The sequence below is a fragment of the Panicum virgatum genome, chromosome 3K, assembly GCF_016808335.1.
Source record: "Panicum virgatum strain AP13 chromosome 3K, P.virgatum_v5, whole genome shotgun sequence".
In the NCBI taxonomy this organism is placed as follows: Eukaryota; Viridiplantae; Streptophyta; class Magnoliopsida; order Poales; family Poaceae; genus Panicum; species Panicum virgatum.
Window position 1 is genome coordinate 49,907,462 of NC_053138.1, and position 19,507 is coordinate 49,926,968.

Genomic DNA, 19,507 nt, shown 5'->3' on the forward strand with positions numbered 1-19,507 from the left:
TCATAGCCATCCTAGAATTGTGAGTGAATGAAGGACCGAACAGACGACCAGATGGGGGTAAATGGAAGCTTTTAAAATTCTTTCAAGAGAACAAGGCCTATGTCCCGAATTCAACCCACGCACCTCTCTTCTAGCCGCCAAGGTGACACAAGTCAACACATGACAAGTTCACTCTAGGAACGGTTAGGAAAAGCTCAACGCAAAGAGGAAGCAGGCAAAAAGCAAACTACTCGAGCAAGACACGATACAGCGGAAGCAACGGTTAGTCAAAACGCCAAAGGCTTGACACAAGGTAGATGGAAAATCAAAGCAATCGACTTGAGCAAAGTTATCAACAAAAAGCTTCACTTCAGTAAGCAGGCGATGATATAACAAAGATTATCACTTCTCAAAATCAAGCGGAAGCAAAACTTATCCAAGAAACCGATCACAAGTCTCACAAAAAAAGACTAGCACTAACCAACCTCGATCAAATAAGCATGCTTAAATCTAGTAAAGATTAGTGACAACAAATATTTGACTAAGCATGTAAATTACTTCAAAGTTAATAGCAAGAACGAAAGCTAATCAACTAGTTTAACCATGAAAGCAAGGAATTCAATTACAGGTGCAAAAAGAAGTATGCAAAGCAAATTACCCTAGCTGTTGTTGTTCTGCTCCTCGTGCTTGCTGCTTGGGCTGCTGCGTTGTTTCGCCATGGGCCGCGCATGCGTTGCTGAGCCTTGGGCCGCGTGCTGGACTAGGTTGCTGGCCTGCTGCAGCGTGCGTGCACCAGAGGCCTGCTTGGCCGCACGGGCCGCACGGGCGTTGCCCCACCTGGGCCGGACCGAGCGTCTGGGCGGAATCGGCCTGCTGGAGCACCTGAGGTGCGTGCGCACAGCTAGCGCCGTAGCAGCCGCCGCCGGCGACCACGCGCGCTGCTCGCAGCGACTGCGCTCCGCGCGAGCAGCTGGCCGCGCGCACGCGCGCGTGTGCGCCTGGAAGGGAACGCCGCGCTGCTCTGTCTCCCTTCGCCGAGCTCGGACTGCACCTGACGAACAGAAACAAAAACGAGAGGAGCAAACCAAAAACCGAAACTTTAACTCAAAAATACTCGTTCAAATCTTAATGAATCGAAGTGAAATTTCGGCCATAAATATCGAACGGACACGCCGCCTTCACGACTTCACTTCGCCTCAATGCAAGCTTCGCGATGGCGCCACGTGTCCTCCGTCCGAACTATGACCGTGCCAAGTCCGTACCCGGTTTTGACGCCCAAACCGGTCAATCCCGTCGCCCCCGGTTTTAAGGTCAAATTGGTCAAACCCTCTCGCACGCCGCCGCACGACGTGACTGACTCCCCGGTTTTGAGGTCAAACCGGTCAAACTGCTGATGTTGGCGCATGTCCAACCTCCCGCCGAGCCTTGACGCCTTCGAGTCGTTTGCGCGCGCCCGCCGCACGGGCCTCCTACTTGACTCGCCATCGTCCTCGCCAACTTGGCCGATGCCATCTTCATCACCATGACACCATGTACTCTTGCTCTTCCGTGCACCATGTGGACCGCTCATGACTCCGCCGGCCTCTTCAAGTCCCTCGGTCCAGGCCTACTCACATTTACCCTCCACCATCTTGGTCCCTCGGCATGAACCATTCGCTTCTTCGAGTCTACTCGCTTCCATCATTCACCACGGTCCTTCAGCATGAATCTTTCATCTGACCTTCACCGCGCGCCATCGACCGCCATGTCACGTCCTACACCTACGCATCACGAGCCAAGAGATACATCAGATCCACACGATGTTGTCAATCTCTCATCATTCAAAGTTGACCACCATTGGTCCTCGGTGAATTTCTTATCTTCCATGTGTACATCATGCTAAGTTGTCCGCAAAAGTATATATAACTAACTTATTAAAAAAGGGCTTACTAGTCCTACGCTGCAAGAGGAGGAACTCATCACGCCGATATTACAAATGAAATAAATATGCGTACAAACTTCTCATGCTATATGTACCCTTTAAATTCCGTGTAATGTGGGTGATGCATGTACGAGAGTGCAAGAGAGATATACTACTCCCGTAAGGGGCTACTCTTTATTAGGGATGATGCATATGTCCATATTGTTTTTTACTCTAACACTTATTAATTTTTCCATGGATTCAATAATTGCAGATTCATCTGAAAAAGTACCAGGACCAACTTCATAATAAACAACTTCTAATGTAGACGATGATTTGTAACGTTTCATTATGCATTAAGTGGTCAACGCAAGGGCCAAATATTTTTATGATGCACAAGAATTGGCAATGGATCCTAAATACATTGACCTTGGTGAGTGGGAGAATAGCATTGTGCTACCTCTAGTAGCGTTCGTAAGGAATAGGGGAAAAACATGTATTCAATGTGCACTTTAATGAAATACTGTAATGTTGCTCTATAGTGATGTTTTGTTTGCATATGATTTATTTGTTATGCGTAAATATTTATATTTATCAAATATATTCCATGTGTCGATCACGATGAGATTCGTAGCTTCATATTCGTAGCTTCATATATCAAAATTGACAGGAATCCAAATTTTTAAAAATAGCAAGAAACATAATTGAAAATTTCAAACTCAAAACAGGCTGGGAACATATTAATTTCTAGGGGCGGGATATGCTCCTCATGGGCGGGTCACCCCACCCGCCCTTGAAAATCGATTTGTATATCCATCCCAAGACATCAGTTTTCCCATAAAAAAAAGACATCGGTTTTCCCATAAAAAAAAGACATCGGTTTTCAAGGACCAGTGAGGGGTGACCCGTCTTGAAAATGGGTTTTTAGAGCAGACACATTACTTGTCTCTGCAAATAACATTTGTAGCTGAGAGAACTAGAGGCGGGTAAAAAATATATTTTTACTTGCCCTTTAAAAATCATTGTCATAGTTGTATAATTTAGAGAATATATATATATATATGACACCGCTATTCGATACCCAGGGTATAGAATACCTTATTCTGTACCCGAAGCAACCCACCCCACCGTCCCGTGGAGCCGAGGCACGCGGGTTCCCGTCCGGTTTTCCACGGATCCGCTTGTTAGTTTTTCCTCCCCACGTTGCGGTTTTCCTTCCCCAAGATCAAAGCTCGGAACCGCTCGCTGGTGTTCGCAGAGGCCGGACAGGATCTGGCAATCACCGGCGTCGCTGCCAGAAGCTCCCTCCCCGGCACTTCACGCGAGCGCCGGCGCCCATGCAATCCAGGCAATCAGCCAGACGTGGTGGAGACCAAGCAATCCTGACCTCTCCCGGCCCTTGCCCGCCAGCGCCAGGCGGAGAGCACGACGCTGGCTGCCGTCGTTCATCAAGTACCACGCGTCGACGGTTCTGCCATCCGAGCGCCCCGTGGCCGGAACCTGCGTCCCGTCTTTAGCTTGACAAGAGGTATGGTAAAATCCATCTGTTGCCCTGTCTGGATGAAGCCTGATGCAAGCACACGTCCTCTTCTCCTTGTTTCTTGGTCTGAATCGATTGTAAAAACAGGCATCGAGTCCCTCGCTGGAGTACGACGATCCCTCGCTTCCGCGGAGCCACGAGGATAAACGTTTGCGTCTCTGAAAGCAGTCAGCAGCATGCTAGATTAAGTAAGAACATTATTTGCCCGCTCGCTAGTAGCATCTTATGGTACCCATCTCCGTGTATACACATCACTGAAATTATATTCAAGTCTACTAATAAGCAATGCTACTAGATGGAATTTACGATTCACATGTTTTTCATTTGAGGGTTAGTATACCAAGGAAAATAATAGTAATATCAGTAAACATAACTTTTTGTTACTAATAAACAATCATTATTGTTGATCGTAGAAGCTAGCAAGGGAGACTCAGTAACCAGTCAAACATGTCGAGCCGGAGGTTGGTTTTTGGAGGTAGGGAGCCGAACGTCGCCTAGCACGATTCCATACCTAGCGCGCTGGGACACTCGGGTATGGAATAGACTATTCCATACCCAGAGTATCTAATAGAGCTACTCTATATATATATATATATCATCCCTAAAGGGAGCCCTGGGCAACCGCCCCCCCCCCGGGCGGTCCAGCCCCCCGCACCCTATCTGCAGCGTTCGTGCCCAGGCCCCTGCGCGCTGCATGCACCAGCAGCCGTGCGCCCCCCGCCGTGCTGCTGCATGAGTGGGCTGCTGCTGCTTTTTGCCCCAAGGTGGACCCCCTGTGCGCGCCCAGCACTAGCACCACGGGCTGCATGCATGCCCTGCCATTTTATGTTGATTTTTCTGCGACAACTTTTCACTTGAATATCCAATTTGAAAATGGTTTTCACTGCTAGATTAATGGTGTTTTTTTGCATCATATGAGATTCGCTTTGAATTTTTTTTAATTTTTTTTAAAATTTAGGCATCATAGATACTCATAGTTGTAGTCATAGATACAACTATCCTATATGTCATAGAAACATATGCATTCAGTCATAGAACCATATGTGCACAGCACAAAATTCTCTCTACAATTTGAAATTTGAACTATAAAGCCAAATATCTAGCATGTCATAGAAGGTCATAGAAGTCAGTGATATTAGTCATAAAAAAAGTTCAGACATGGGCATTCCCCCTATCCCCGACTTCCACGTCGCGTCGCACAAACCTATGCATCATAGAAATCCATATTTATAGTCAAAGCATCTGTTCCAGTAATATGACATAGAAATAAATGCGTGTATTCATAGAAACATATGTACAGAGGTCATAGAAGGCAGCGATGCAGGTCATAAAAAAGACGGATTATAGAAGGTTCTAGAAGGCAGTTTATACTCTATATATACATGTCATAGGAGGTGGCGATACATATACAAGACATATCATAGAAGAAAATGATACAGATCATAATAACATTAATAGCACGGCAGCGATGGCAAGATACTGGTCATATAAGACATGTCATAGAAAGAGACATATACAGGCATAGACATTTGCATATAAGACATCCCGTCATGGCCGCAGGGAGGGCCGGGAGCGCCACCGGGGACCATAGTGAGGGGCTCAGGGAGCTCTGCCGGCCGCAGGGGGGTCTGCCAAGGATCCATCGGGGAACAGGTCGCCGCCCTCCATGCACCTCCTCCCCGTGGGCTGGGCCGCAGGGGGTCACCGCCAGGAGTCGGCTGGGAGTGCCGCTGGGGGAGCGAGAGGCAGTCCGCACCGCCGCCTACCCACCGGGGGGCACATGCGTCGTCTGCGCCCCCTGCTGGCCCGCGCGTCGCTGATCTAGGGAGCCCGCCGCCTCCCGATCCGTGGACGTCGCCGCTGGATCCGGTCACGGCAGGAGCGGAACAAAGCACCACTGACCGGTAGGAGCGCTGCCGCCGCACCCAGACCGAGGGAGCCGCTGCCGAGCTCGCCGCGCCCGGCCGGGGGAGCCGCCACCGGGGGCTCGATGCCGTGTGTCCGCTGGGGAGCAACGCCGCCGCGCTCGAGGGCTGTCGGCTTGCCGAGTGACGAGCGCCATCCGGGGAGCCCCGACGGGGGCGGGTCGCCGTAGAGGGATAGCTCCACCAAGGTCGGGGTGTGCGAGCGGGCGGGGTAGGTGTGGCGGCTAGGGTGTGGTGGGGAGAGGGGCAGGGGTAGCAGATTAGGGTTTTTGGGGATGGGGGCTTACTTATATACGTGGGCTGGGTCGGGGGGCGTGGGGGTGGGAAATGGTCTGGTTGGACCAGGATGGGTGGTGTCACAGAAACAGTATCATAGAAGGCAGCAATATATATCATTTTGTATATCATAGAAGGCAGAGATAAATTTCATAGAAAGCCATTAATACAGGTCATAACACGTGGAACCGGTCATAACACCTAGGGGTGGAAGAAATTAGAATTTTGGATCTAGTTAGCTCATAGAAATCACAATAGTATGTCATAGAAGACAGCAATATAGGTCATAGAGGACATATTTATAAGATCATTTTATGCTCTATGTAGTGTCAAAGACGGCAGTAATACATGTCATAAAAGTGTGGCACGAACACCATCTAACTTCTGCTACAAATTAAAAACTTAACCATAGAAGACATAGTATACATGTCATACAGGTCAGAGAATGCATCTATACAGGTCATAAGAGGTCATAGATGTTCATATTGTACAAAAGGAAACTATGAACATATGTCATAGAGGAGCAGATCTAAGATCTCCATGAGCTGGATGACCATGGGGGGCCGCTGCCATCCCCTAGGAAATGGGGGCCGCCCCGCACCGCTGAGCCCCATTCGTTGACCTGCAGCGGAGCACCCGTGCGGCTCGACATCGCAGTAACTTCTGTGCCGCACCCTGTGAGCCGCCTCCGCGCGACGCCGCTCGATGCCGCCGCGCCACGCTCCTCGCCGCCGTTGGAGCCTCCGCTGCTTGGGTTCGCCGCCTCGCCCAGATGCACGACGCCTCCGCTGCTTGACACTGTCGCAGCTTCCACGCCGCACCATGCGCGCCGCGCAGCCTCCTCCACCTCCTTCACGCACGCCCAAGCCGCCGCCGGGCTGCAGTCAGGAGGGTTGCGGTCGGCCGTGGGCTCCACCGGTCACCGGATGGTTGCGCGCTGCCGGGGTGGGGGCCGCCACGCCGCCGAGTGAGGGCGGCCGGACAGCCGCACGCTGCCCGGGGAGGGAATTGCCACGCCGCTGGATCTAGGGCCCGCCGCCGCTGGATCTAGGGCCCGCCGCCGCTGCGGGATCTGGAGCCTCCTTGCTGGGCCGCAGCCACCATGAGGGAGAGTGTGCCGCCACCGCGGAGGCGAGCACCGCTGCAGCCGAGATCCGGGAGCCGGGGGCCGCCGTGCCGCTGCCGTGGAGGGAAGTGCCGCCTTCGCCGGGATCTGGGAGCCGGGGCGCCGCGCGGTGGGAGGGGGGAGGGAGGCAGGGGGCCGCCGCGCTCACACGCCAGGGGCTGGCGCATCACCGCACCGTGGGAGGGGGAGGGAGGCGGGGGCCCACTGCGCGCGCCCGCCGTGGGCCGGCGTGCCGCCGCACCGTACCGTGGGAGGGGGGAGGGAGGCGGGGGTCCGCCGCTCCCAGGCCACACGCCACGGGGAGGGTGGGTGGCGGCCAGGGAGGGGGGGAGGGGGGAGGGGGGAGGGCCGACTCGTCCTATTGGTTTGCCAAGAATCAAGTTTTTATGACCATCTGTTGTATCTAGACTTATTCTAGCCGACAGCAACAGTCTCAAAGGATCCCCACCGGTCCGCGTGTTCGGCGCTGGGAAGGTACCGAGCCAGCCGCAACTAAGTTTCGATGTGTCGTAAGATTCTATTTCCCCCACATAGATTCATGCGACAGAAGTTATCTCTAGATATTGCCGGCGGACCAGTTCGTATACCGAAGGGACGGAGCGCGCAGGTGTCTCGAGCAATTTTACATTTTTTACTTTTTCGCGAACGGATGACGACTGATATATACTCACGTTTTTTTTTTGTCGATAAGCAGATGGAGCACGAAATGGAGATTTTAACACTAGTTGCTGTAAGAGAACACAGGGCAAGGTGTCTGAAGCACCTCACGTCTGCCAGACTTGCAATAGACAGGGACACCAGGATTCTAGTTGACACCATATCATCCATCATCAGCGGCAACAAATCAGAAGCCATCGCTGAAGCCCGTCCGCTTCCAGACACACCAGCCCTCCGCGAAAATTTCATACAAGCTAAATCGATGAGGAGCCAGTTCCTAGGCGACCACTTTGCATACGACCTATCCAGGTGTCAAATGGTGAGTGACAATATAATGTCTATATCAACTCACACACCTGCACAAAAGGTACTTATTATGCCACCCGGTCTAGTTTTTTGCAATGGTCAACGTAGATAGAAGTTGGGCAAGTGTAGCCCGGGATATGAAAAGGAGGCACATCACAACATATGCTTCGCCGTCGGTGATTACTCGTCCATCAACAGACGAATGGCAACAAATTAGAAAAGTAGTTAGCACGATGCACCGTGTGTTTCGTCAGTGCGCCCAAGCATTTTTCCACAGCTGGCACGTTGATTGGGAAGACACTAATAAGGTTTTCATCAACGCAAATGTCTGTGACAGAAGACCGAAAAGCACCAAAACAAGGTAACTAACTGTTTGCATCACGTCCTGGCATGTTGTTATATTAAAGAAGGCGTTACATTATAAAAAAAAAACCTTCCTTTTTTTTGCAGCATCACTTCTGGTATACTAGCAATACAATTTTGCAAAACATTCGATGGTATAATAATGCATGAAGCCAGTCTACAAAATGTAAGTATTTATCGCCGCTCTTTCATATTTTCACATTCTCTTTTGAAACGCACCCACTACATGTTCATAATTTTTTCAGGACCAAGACGAAGAAAGGATCCGGCGTACCTTGCTACGCGATGTCGTGCACATCAAGAACGACAAAGGCCAACTACTCCCCAGTTTCGTCCATGTTATAGATTGAGCTGGATCAATGTGATGTAAAACCCGTTGAAATGAATAAAAGTTCCTGTAATCAAACAAAAAATGTTATAAATTTAGTCTTTCTCCGTAACCTTTTTTTCACAAACGGTCATGTGAGGTGAGCTGCCACAAGGAGCGAAGCAAGTCGTCAGGCCCGGCCCTAGGCATTGGCGCGAGGGGCGAGCTACTACGGCCCACGCCAGACAGGGGACCAATACAAGGCAAGCCTCGGATGGACGAGTGCCCCTATTGCGAGTAACGGTGCCGCATGCCACGATCTTTGACCGTTCACCAGCTAGATGACCACGTGTTGGCGCGCACATGCGCCGGTGTCTCCACTTGCTACGAACGCAAGCGTTCAGCTAATCATGATTCAATAGTCTAACGGTCATGAATTTTTGGCGGACTATAAACGATAGTGATAATTAGTATTTGCTTCGCACATTAGATTTATATAGTTTAAAATTTTTAATTCCAATATTTTCTTTTTGTGATTTACTCGCTGTCAGTCGACTGATTTTTGTGTCATCTTTCAATCGACGACGTTGTCCATTTTGGATCATGATCAGACGGATCTAATGAAAGCTAATGCTATTGTTTGTTATCGGGTCTGCAGCATGTGTCGGGTACATTTCCGGACCCGTCAGGATGTTTCTGATGTCTTCTCCAAGTTGTCGTCTCCTTTCCGATTCTTTGTAGTCCCTACGGTGCCATTCTGCCTCCACTCACCATTCTGTCCCTTTGAGATTCTCCATAGGTTATGATTTGGGCAGCCTAGGGTTTTGAGATGTTGATATGTTTTTTTTCTGATCCGTTGGTTAATAGCGTTGATATGTGGTTCGAATTCGACTTCTCGTTTGCGCCTAATTTGTGGTCTATTGGGGTTTCGATTTCGTCAATTTTTGTGTTAAGTTGCCTGATTACAGTAGGTACGTGAGGAGGAAGGTAGAGTGAGGGATAATTCAACACTGGTTTAGCATGCGAGCTAGATAGTTATAGTGCAGCTCGCAGCATCATGTATTGCACATAATCATTCAACAATGTTCTTAGATGGGTTTGTCTTTGAATAGATAACAACTTCAAGGATCCACGCATCTAGTAGGTTCAAGCCATGCGCTTACATGGGTTGCTTTGGTCTATAAGCTTTTATTGAAATGAAATCAACTTTTTACTAATCTACTGAAGCTTTTCTTTCCTTGTCTGCAGTGGCAATGTCCAATTTACTTGAAGAATTACTCTCTACAGAATATAATAATTGATGCTTACTTCAATCACATCATTTTTCTGCAGTGGCAATGGATCGTTAATCGTGTCTAATTAGGCATACTCTCTTTTGAATTTTGATGCTAAACTTAGGATTACTAGGAGAGAATTTGTCGAAGACTATTTCACCAAAGTTATTTTTTGGCACATAACAGATGAGATGGAAGCTCAAAAGGTAACATGTAAGTATCTATGAGTTGCAAGAATTTAACCTTCACTGTCAGTATTTGTTAAAATAGGTTGCACTATTGGTGAGATTGTGTTTCCAAGCTGACTAGTTGTAGGAAGCACAAGCTAATAACATACTTGTTGGACTCGAGTGGTTAGGTTGGCTTGTGGTTGCTAGAGTATCATACTGGTGTTATCAGACATATGTGAAAATTACATATGTATGTATGCTGATAATGATCATGAATAGAAGTTCATGTCAATGATATATACAATGATTAGAAATCAAGCTGTGGGTCCCCTCATCTTGTGTGTAAGTCATGGTAGCGATGTAGTATTAGAAATAAATCTCCTACTAACTGAGAAAACTTTTTATTGAGTATACAGTCATTCCTCTTAAATATCTACCATTTTAATCTCTTGTATTGCCTGCCCATGAGAAAACTGTAGTCCTAGGGAAAATTTGCATGGTTATTGTTCTAAATTTACACATAGAGATGTTTGTGTAATTTCTATATTTCTCCTATGTATTTTGCATTTATGATTCTTGTGGCTTTTAGGAATGCCGATTGACAAGGTTGTTTGACATCTTATGGATTTTATAAGGACAATAGTAGGCCATGTATATGTCTGTGTACTATAGTAACATCTCCTAAATAGTGTAACTTCAATGTGGTGTTAGATATTATCGAAGTGAAACGGATTCATGGTTTCGCTAGTTCTTTTGATACACAATGTGAGAGTTGATTCGACTCGTGTCCCCTTGTTTTGGTTTTGCCCCTCTATTAAATTTATGAGACTAAGGTGTTTCTCTTATATCATTTTGAAATTTTAGACTTTGAGATATTGCAACTAGAACCTGGTTGTTCACTGTTTTGTAAATTCAGATTCATTGCATGTTATTTCATTTGTGGTTGATTAGAGGTGTGTTTATGTTCATTCTGTATATTTGTGTCGTCAAGCCAATGTTGCAGGCGCAAATCTGATCATGTAGGACAGTAGCAAAGCCTGAGAGGCAAGATTTCCATTTTTTATCAGGCCGCCTTTTTTATTTTATTACTTTTAGCGATTTGGCACCATTGGTGTTGTAGTGTTCATTTTCTCCAGTGCCACTTGTTTTTTTTTTTTTTGCAGGTACCATTTCCTCTTGTTTGTATCCAACATGCAGCCATTATAGGTTTGATTTCTGCTCCGCTGCTGTACATTTTTCGGGACTGATAGTCTTGTTGTTTGTGGTCTACTATGTTTATTTTCTGAATTGTTAGTTTTCGATTATGAGACAGTGGCATAGCTCGAAATTTGCACCTTGGTATTCATTGTAAAAAGAACTATTCAGTCCAATATGAAGGCTTTCTTGTTGTTGTTGTTGAATTGTTGTAATCTCCAATAGATTGTTAATAACAACAGTAGCTGCTAGTTGGACTAGTGCATCTGAGCAAGATCAATGTGATAGATGGTATATTGGTAGAAGATGTTTTTTAGATATTTTGACACAAAATCACTAATGTCTTTTACTATATTTACACCTTCATATTTCTGTGTAATTCTCTACTATTTGGGTTATAATTTCCTATACAAGTCAGTGTGTGTTAGAGCTTGATCTCCGAAGCGAGTAGCCGTGGGAGACTGGAGGACGGGGCGATGGATCCCGGCGGCGACGCGAAGATGACGCCATCACGGCCGGCGTCGTTGGGAGCGCACGAGTGGAGGAGGAGTTCACGCGAGAGAGGACTAGGGACGCCCAAAGATCAAACTGATCTCCGGCATAACTGATTACATTGCCATACGATAGTTTTGTCTCACAAATTGTAGCAACTGCCTAAGATTACAAAGTTTGAAAATAAAACTGATTACAACTGCATCGATGTCGTGGGCGTGTGTGCCTGTCTCAGGCCTGGCGATTCCTTCTATAGACCTTGCCGACCATAACATCTCTCGCCATCTCGGAAAACAGCTCGTCCTCGAGCTGAAAGTTAGGGTAAGCTGCACGAAAATCATTTGCGTTCTCCCATGTAGTTGATGCTTGAGGAAGGCCTATCCACTGAACTTCAATGTACCACTGTCCACGCCAAAGGTGGGATCGCAGGACTCGATCTGGGGCTTGGAGTAGACGACCGTCCTGAATTGGTGGCAATGGAGGAGTCGTAGTTGGTGGTGTGCCATGGAATGGCTTCAGAACTCCAACATGGAAGACATCATGGATACGAGCAGTATCTGGAAGCTTCAGGCGGTAAGCGACATCACCCACCTTTTCTGTAATCTGGGACGGCCCAGCAAACTGAGGACTCAGCTTTGTCCGGCGTCCCGGCATCAGCGACTGAGCTGGTCGGTGTAGCATGTGAAGCCAGACCCAATTGCCCACGTTGAATGTCACTTGGCGATGGTGAGCATCGTATTGCTTCTTGGCATAGTTCTGAGCCTGATGGAGCCGGTCATGGACGTCACTAATGAAGGCGTCTCGCTCCCGGAGCATGGAGTCAACTGTGGACGTCTGTGAAGCAGCTGGCGTGTATGATAGCAATGGCGGGGGTTTGCGGCCGTAAACAACTTGGAAAGGTGTCGTGCGGAGAGCAGTGTGAAAGCTTGTGTTGTAACAATATTCTGCCCATGGGAGCCAATCTAACCAGGCACGTGGTCGATCACCAGTCATACATCTGAGATACATAGCAATGGATTTGTTGACTGCTTCTGTTTGGCCGTCTATTTGAGGATGGAAGGTTGTGCTCATCCGGAGTTTGACGCCCACTTGTTTGAATAAATCTCGTCAAATGTGTCAAGTGAAGATTGGGTCTCTGTCACTGACAATTGATGATGGAAATCCGTGAAGGCGGACAATATCTTGGAAGAATGCCTGAGCCACTGAAGCTGCAATGTACGGATGGCTGAGGGGGATGAAGTGTGCATATTTAGAATGGCGATCAACAAATGAGAGGTTGACGCTCTTGCCGTGCACTTTGGGGAGGCTTTCCACGAAGTCTATGGAAATGTCTGTCCAGACTTGTGTTGGTACTTCAACTGGTTGTAGCAAGCCGGCGGGGTGTAATGTTTCAGTCTTATTGCTTTGACACACAGAACATGTGTGGACATAGTTTTTGACCAGCTTTTTGTCATTGTCAATGATGAAATCCCTTCTGAGACGGTGCAGGATTTTTGAATTCCTTCATGGCCATTTGTATGTGCAAGCTGCAGAATGGATTCGAGATGTTGAGAAGAGGAAGGCACAAACACACGTGAACCTTTCACAATCAATCCATTCTCGACACGCCAGCCTTCACCACGTGTGGTGCTGATGTTGTCTCTCATGTGTTTGAGTTGGTCATCTTGCTGAAGTTCAGTGCAGATATCATCATAGAGTTGAAAAGATGGTTCGGACAGAGCTGTTAGATGTTGCTACTGTGGCTCTTTGCGTGATAGTGCATCAGCTACTGTGTTTAGCTTGCCAAGACGATACTCGACGGAGAAGTCAAAACCAAAGAGTTTGCTGACCCATTGATGTTGTGGCACAGTTGATAATCGTTGGTCCAACATGAATTTCAATGCGTAATGATCAGTACGCACTGTGAAGCGGCGACCCCGGAGATAAGGGCGCCAATGGCGCACTGCTTGAACCAGGCCGATTAGTTCCCTTTCATAAGCTGCAATTTTCAGGTGTCGTTGTGCGAACAGTTTGCTGTAAAAAGCAATAGGTCCTGCTCCCTGATGAAGTACAGCACCAAAACAACATGTTCCAGAGGCGTCACGGTCAACTATGAACAGCTTTCCAAAATCTAGGAGATGTAGTATAGGTGCTGTGGACAGGGCATGTTTGAGCTTGTCAAAAGCTGTTGTAGCTATTTCTGTCCATATGAAGCTGTCTTTACGCAATAGCTGAGTAAGTGGTGCTGCTATAGTGCCAAAATCTTTGATAAACCGTCGATAATAACCTGCCAAACCAAGAAATCCTTGGAGATCTTTAGCTGACTGTTGACGGCCATTATTTTACATTCTGACCGTCAACTTCTCAGGAATAAATTGAGCTTTACACTATATTCTATTCATATTTTATTTAATTCTAATAAGTTTCACAAGTTTTGGATGAGTAGTGATTTCAGGTGAACATGTACCAAAATTGGGCAAAATTGGGCAAAAATCCAGGCCGACCGGCCTCTCCTAGGCCAGCCGGCCTGGCACCTCTACAAACCCTGCCACGACTTCGATCCAGGGGCAGTGTCATGCACTCAAATGTCTCTGAGCCGAGGATTGGACATCGGTTACATCGAATGGACCGACAGGCTTTCACAAGGATCAAAGGACCCACAATTCAGTGAAACAACAGGTCCAAGTCAGCGATCCAGCACCCTGGAAGATCACAAGCGTACAAATGCAACATCAGTGCAACGGAGGGCCAAGAAGAGCCAGAGGGAGGCCGGCCGGCCTCCCCTAGGCCGGCCAGCCTAGCACGTGCTGGCGTTGAAGCTACGCAACTGTCACCGACACCAGGAGAGGATCTGAAGCGTCCAGGAGAAGGCGGTGTCCATGTGGCCACACTCCTAGGCCGGCCGGCCTAGGGGAGGCTTGCCGGCCCCACATGGCGGCCTCTGGTGCCCCGGCTTCGCGTGGAATACAAGCACACCGACTTCAACTGCTTACAACTGACGCCACATGCTTCACCTGCTCAGAACCGACCTTGGAAAGCTATAAATAGAACCCCCATCCATCACTTGTAACACACACCATTGGAGCTCATTCTCTCTTCACTTTCTAGAGTAGGATTAGTAGTTTGGGAGTTAGAGTCGAGTTGAGGTTGCTCGGGATTCCGGAGTCCTCGAAAGTCTGGTATAGCTCTTGTATCCTTCTTTCGAAGTTATCAATATAAGTTATCTTCTTTAAATTTCTGAGTCAGCTTTACTTTCCGCTTTCTTTTATCTTCTCGAGTCTGAGTGCTCAGCTCGAGCGCGGAGATTGTATCCTTTAGCTTAGGCTAAGTTATCTCTTTGATAGTCAGGAATCTATCTTACGGGTTTTCTCGCCCGGACTAGAGTATCTCGAGTTAGTGCTCTAGGTTGAGGGGGATTTTTGTAACACCCCGGTGTTAATTGCTGGCGCTAATCATGGGTTTAATCGCTAATCAGGATTAACCAAGGTCATTAGCGCTAATCAAGTTGTGAAGTGAATTTGTTTTTAGCCGAGTTCGAGCACGTTTTTCTCCTTAATCCGAGCTTCGAATCAACTTGCGCCCAAAACAAAAGTTGTAGACCTTCTATCCCTCTACAACTTCTATTTTGGCCAAATTTCGGGTTTCAATATGAAATTTGGAGTTTTGGGCAGTCAAACTTTGATCAAAATCATTCAAACGAGTTCAACTTTGGTACGGTGCATCCCCGGTTAGTCAGTGCACCGCCGGCCATCGACGTTGGCGTCGCCACGCGTCGTGCCGACGAACCTCGCCTGTCGTGCTCCTGCACCGTCCTTATCCGCACGGAGTCGTGCCCGTTTTCGCCTCCCCGTTCCCCATTCCTCACCCCTGTGGAGCACGCAGCCGAGCCGAGCACGAGCAAGCCGTCGCCGGTGTCCTCCGGCCGTCCTCCGCCGCTGTTCTTCGCGCCCCGCTCGATTCCCCGCGCCCCGACCTCCCTAGCCTCGCCCCGAAGCTCCACCGCCCCCTTCCCCGAGCCGACCGACCCGCTCCCCGGCCAAATCGGCCTCACGACCATTGCGCCCGCCATCGTTGCCACGCCGAAGCACTGCCCTCCCGTCGAGCTCCACCTTCCGGCCTCCCTCCGCTCCAATCGAGCCCCCGGTGAGCTTCTTTGCGACTCACTCATGCTCCCCGAGCCGTTCCCCTTTCGATTCCGGCCTTGCCGTCGTCGGAGCGCCGCCGCGCCGCCGCGGAGGCCCTGCTCGCCGCCGGCGCACGCCGCGCGCCGTCCCCGCGCGAGCCTGCTCACCGCCGCTGCGCGCCCCGAGACCGCCGAGCATCCCTCGCCGCGGTGCCGCTCCCTCCCCCGGCCGCCTGGCCCCGCCACGGCCGGAACACCGCCGCCAACACGCGCCGCCGCCCTGCCCCGCGTGCACCGCCGCCCTGACTGCGTGTGCCGCCGCCCTGCCCCACACGCGTCCCTGCGCGGCTGCGGGTGCGCTGGCCCTGCGCGTGGGCCGCTCGCGCTGCCCCGCCGGCCGGCCGGCCCATGGCCGCCGCGCTCGCGCGGGCGCGCCGCCGCGCGTGGCCGGGGCAGGCGGCAGAGCAGAACAGGGGAGAACCCCCCCCCCTTTTGCTCTCTTTGTTCCAATGACAAGTGGGACCCGCGGTTCAGAAAAATTTAGGGTAGATTTATTCTTTTTGTTGATGTTGGCTGAAATCTTCCAATATTCATAGAAATTCCTAGAAAAATCCTAAAAAGGCAAAACTAGTTGCATTAGCTTCGTAATTTCATGCTCTATCTGATAGAACCATGAAATGGAGAGTTTTGTTACTTTTGTTAGGTGGTTCTGCTTAGGTTTGTTTAATCGCCGCCGAGGTTTAGAACATTTATTTATCTACCTCAGAGTTGAGCTTGATTTGAGCAAGGGCAACTCCCGTCTTCTTTGAGGGAGACTCTTCAGGCTAAAACAAATTAACAACTGAAACCCCATCTCAGCACTACACCATGCTTTTGGATCGTAGTTTTGAGAGTGCTGTTTATCGGTCATGCCTATGCTTCAGTTGCGGGTGTTGCATTTCATTGCATCATTTCATGAGTCTCATGCATGGCATATTCTTATTCGTATAGCCACTGGAACCGAAGTCGCCTGCGAGCTGATTGCCGAGCCGATCCAGGAGCCGCAAGCAGGGGAACCGCAAGCCGAAGCAGTTGTCGAGCCAGATCCAGAAGTCGCTAACCCCGCTGACTGGCAAGGCAAGCCCCGGTGCATAACCCTTAATTTCAATATTCAATAATCGTTATATAATTATTGTGCATTTAAGTTTCTAGGAGTTGATTGGAACCTTAGATGCATGATCCCTAGGTTTCCTCAGTCACTCTACTAGTATACCGGTCGTTAGTACTGCAATGCTTAATTAGGATTCGGTAGAAGACGAGTGATTCCTGTCACTCGCGAGATATAGGTTTGGTTACTTATGAAAAAGTTGCTGGAGAATGAATCTTTGAGAAAAAGAAAGGAAAAATGGAGACCGGGCGGAGATGGATTTGGCTATGGATATGGAAGTTATGAAAAGTGAGTCTCCGCCTGTGTCGATTGAGGACCGTACCGTTGTTGGCACTATTGATCGAGGATTGAACAGTACTAACCGCATGCCGGGAGTAGGAGGTAGTCGAAACCGGTAAGCTCAGTACCATATGTGCACCGGTAGGCGGACTTGATACTGTCTTCACCAGTGGAGCTAGTATCCAAACTCATGGCTGACCCTTCGTTGGTATCGGTGGGGCTAGCAGTCCCGGGTCGCAGGGCAGTTCGCCTATTCGGTGTGCATATGTGAAGGGTTGGTGTGTATAGCCCGACGGGGCATATACGTGCCGTGTTGGTTAGGTCCACCTTGCAAGGTTAAATCGAATCGATTCGCCGTGACTCGCGGATATGAGAACCTTGATCTCTCTGTCACATCGTAGTAAAGAAGTGGAATGAGTCTGAACTGAGAATGTTGGTTGTGGTAAGCTGAAAAGATAATGTGATCAACCATGTATGCTCTAGAGTACTAGGCAAACCTAAGTTATAGGGGTCAACTCAATTGGCGCTAAAATATTGAAAGTAAGGATTCAGTGCTAGCTGCTTTTCAGCAAAATAACTCCAGAGCCAAAAAGCCTTTCATGTCTAGTTAATGGGCTAAGTATACCCATGGTCGGGTAAGTCTTGCTGAGTATTAGAATACTCAGGCTTGTTGTTGCCATATCTTTTGAGCAGGTTGTATTCCGGAAGTCTTCGAGGAATTTAGTGTGTCCTGGAGTGGTCAGCCTCTTCCTCCAGGTTGGACGGTCGAGTGGGTCCCGTCTTCTCCGTGAAGTTCGGGCAGGTGAGCCTCACATCAGTGGGCAAGGTGTGAAGCTCGTCTTTGTCTGCGACGTTATCTATCGTATTGTATTTTGAAGCTTGTTTTAAACTCTAATTTACTTTCCGCTGCGTTTGAACTCTGAGGTTTGAAGTGTAAAACTGGCTTGTAAACACTTGTTGTAGTTTAAGTTGGTGCTTCTATTAAACTCAGGTTGTAAATGACTTTAAACGTTTTTGTTGCCGGTAATCATCTGTGCTCGTCTTTTGGCGAGAGATCCTGTGTAATCGATCCTGGTTATAGCAGGCGGTCCGAGTGTACTGATTGAGTGCAGTAATTCTAGTTTGAGTTTAAGCGTTAATTATTGCACTTGATTGGTATTATTTGGACCGTCCTGTGACAGCTGGCATCAGAGCTAATTGCACTGGGGGGTGATTACTGGTGTACTTAACTATGTTAAGTAAACTTTGTTTGCAAAAATTTCGGGTTTTCGAAAAGTTGACGCTTGATGCGCTAAGGAATAGAGTAGATAGTTCGTATGCCCTAATTATGTTCTATAAGTTAGGTGGCATCTAAGTATCTATTTTATTCCAGCACTTCCAGTATTTACTTCTCGTTAAACCTTACTTTTATGCACAACTACTATTCTGTAACGACGCACCTACGCTGAGGTAAGCAAGGTGAGTATTCTGATAGTCCTTAGAATAGCCCACGTGTTTCATACGTGCGCGGGTCCCGTATGTTGAGCATACGAGGAGGTGATAAGGCTCAATTCAAACGAGTCTGTCGCTATCTGCCGCCTGATATGGAGTGCGGATTTCTTACCGTGTGATTGTGATCACGGCCATCTCGTAAGGCAATGTTACGAGGTGAAGACTCGTTATGCAGTTGGTCATAACCGTGTACTTTGGGACACGTGTACCCTTGGGTGTCCCGTAAGGCGATTTGTACGGGAAGTGAATACGTTGCTTCGGTAATGTATGCAGCGCTGCCCATTCAGCGTCGAACGTTTGGGTGCCATCTCTATAGTGGATGGTAATGTATGTGTGAATATGTGGGAAACTGCATATGCGTTACCCATGTGGCGTAGGACACATGGGGGCCGTTCGTGTGTGCTGGCACGAAGGGTCCAGAAATGGATATTTATATCTATCTCTTGTTGTCTTGGTTTGTTTGCAGGAACACTAACTACGTAAGCACGTTATGAATCCTTGATCGTAGGAACGACTAGTATATATAGGGAGAGTACGTAATTGTGCCACTAGTCGTCTTCGTATACCATAATTGGTAATTGTTTGGGTGAGAACGATAGAACGAGCATGCATCTTGCATTTTCGAGTTGGTTGGTCGCTTCGTAGTAAATAGTTGTGCCACCTTAAGACTGCAACGTTACAACTAGACGAGTTACCAATCTGCTGTTCAACCCGATTAGATGCGGTTTCAACTGAAGCAAACCATTTTGTTCTCTTGGTGAACCATATCGCGAAGGGAACGATTCATGCTGTGTGTTCATATTAATTATGCACATTCTTTAATGCATGGATTAGTCCCGATAGCGGAATGGCTAACCAAGGGATGGTGTTTTTGCAGATGGGAAATAACAACACTGCTAACCGTGGAAATGAGGGTCAAGGAGCACAGCCACCACCGTCTCCCTCCTTGACTCAGGCTATTGCGACTCTTATCACCGAC

General features: G+C 48.5%; 1 long non-coding RNA gene across 1 annotated transcript; it reads left to right on the forward strand.

The window, feature by feature from the left end:
- Positions 1-2,932: 2,932 nt before the first annotated feature.
- LOC120701514 lies at positions 2,933-3,931 on the forward strand. The gene is made up of 3 exons (XR_005686135.1): positions 2,933-3,407; positions 3,507-3,607; positions 3,833-3,931. It is a non-coding gene; the product is annotated as an uncharacterized LOC120701514 (long non-coding RNA).
- The last annotated feature ends 15,576 nt before the right edge of the window (positions 3,932-19,507 follow it).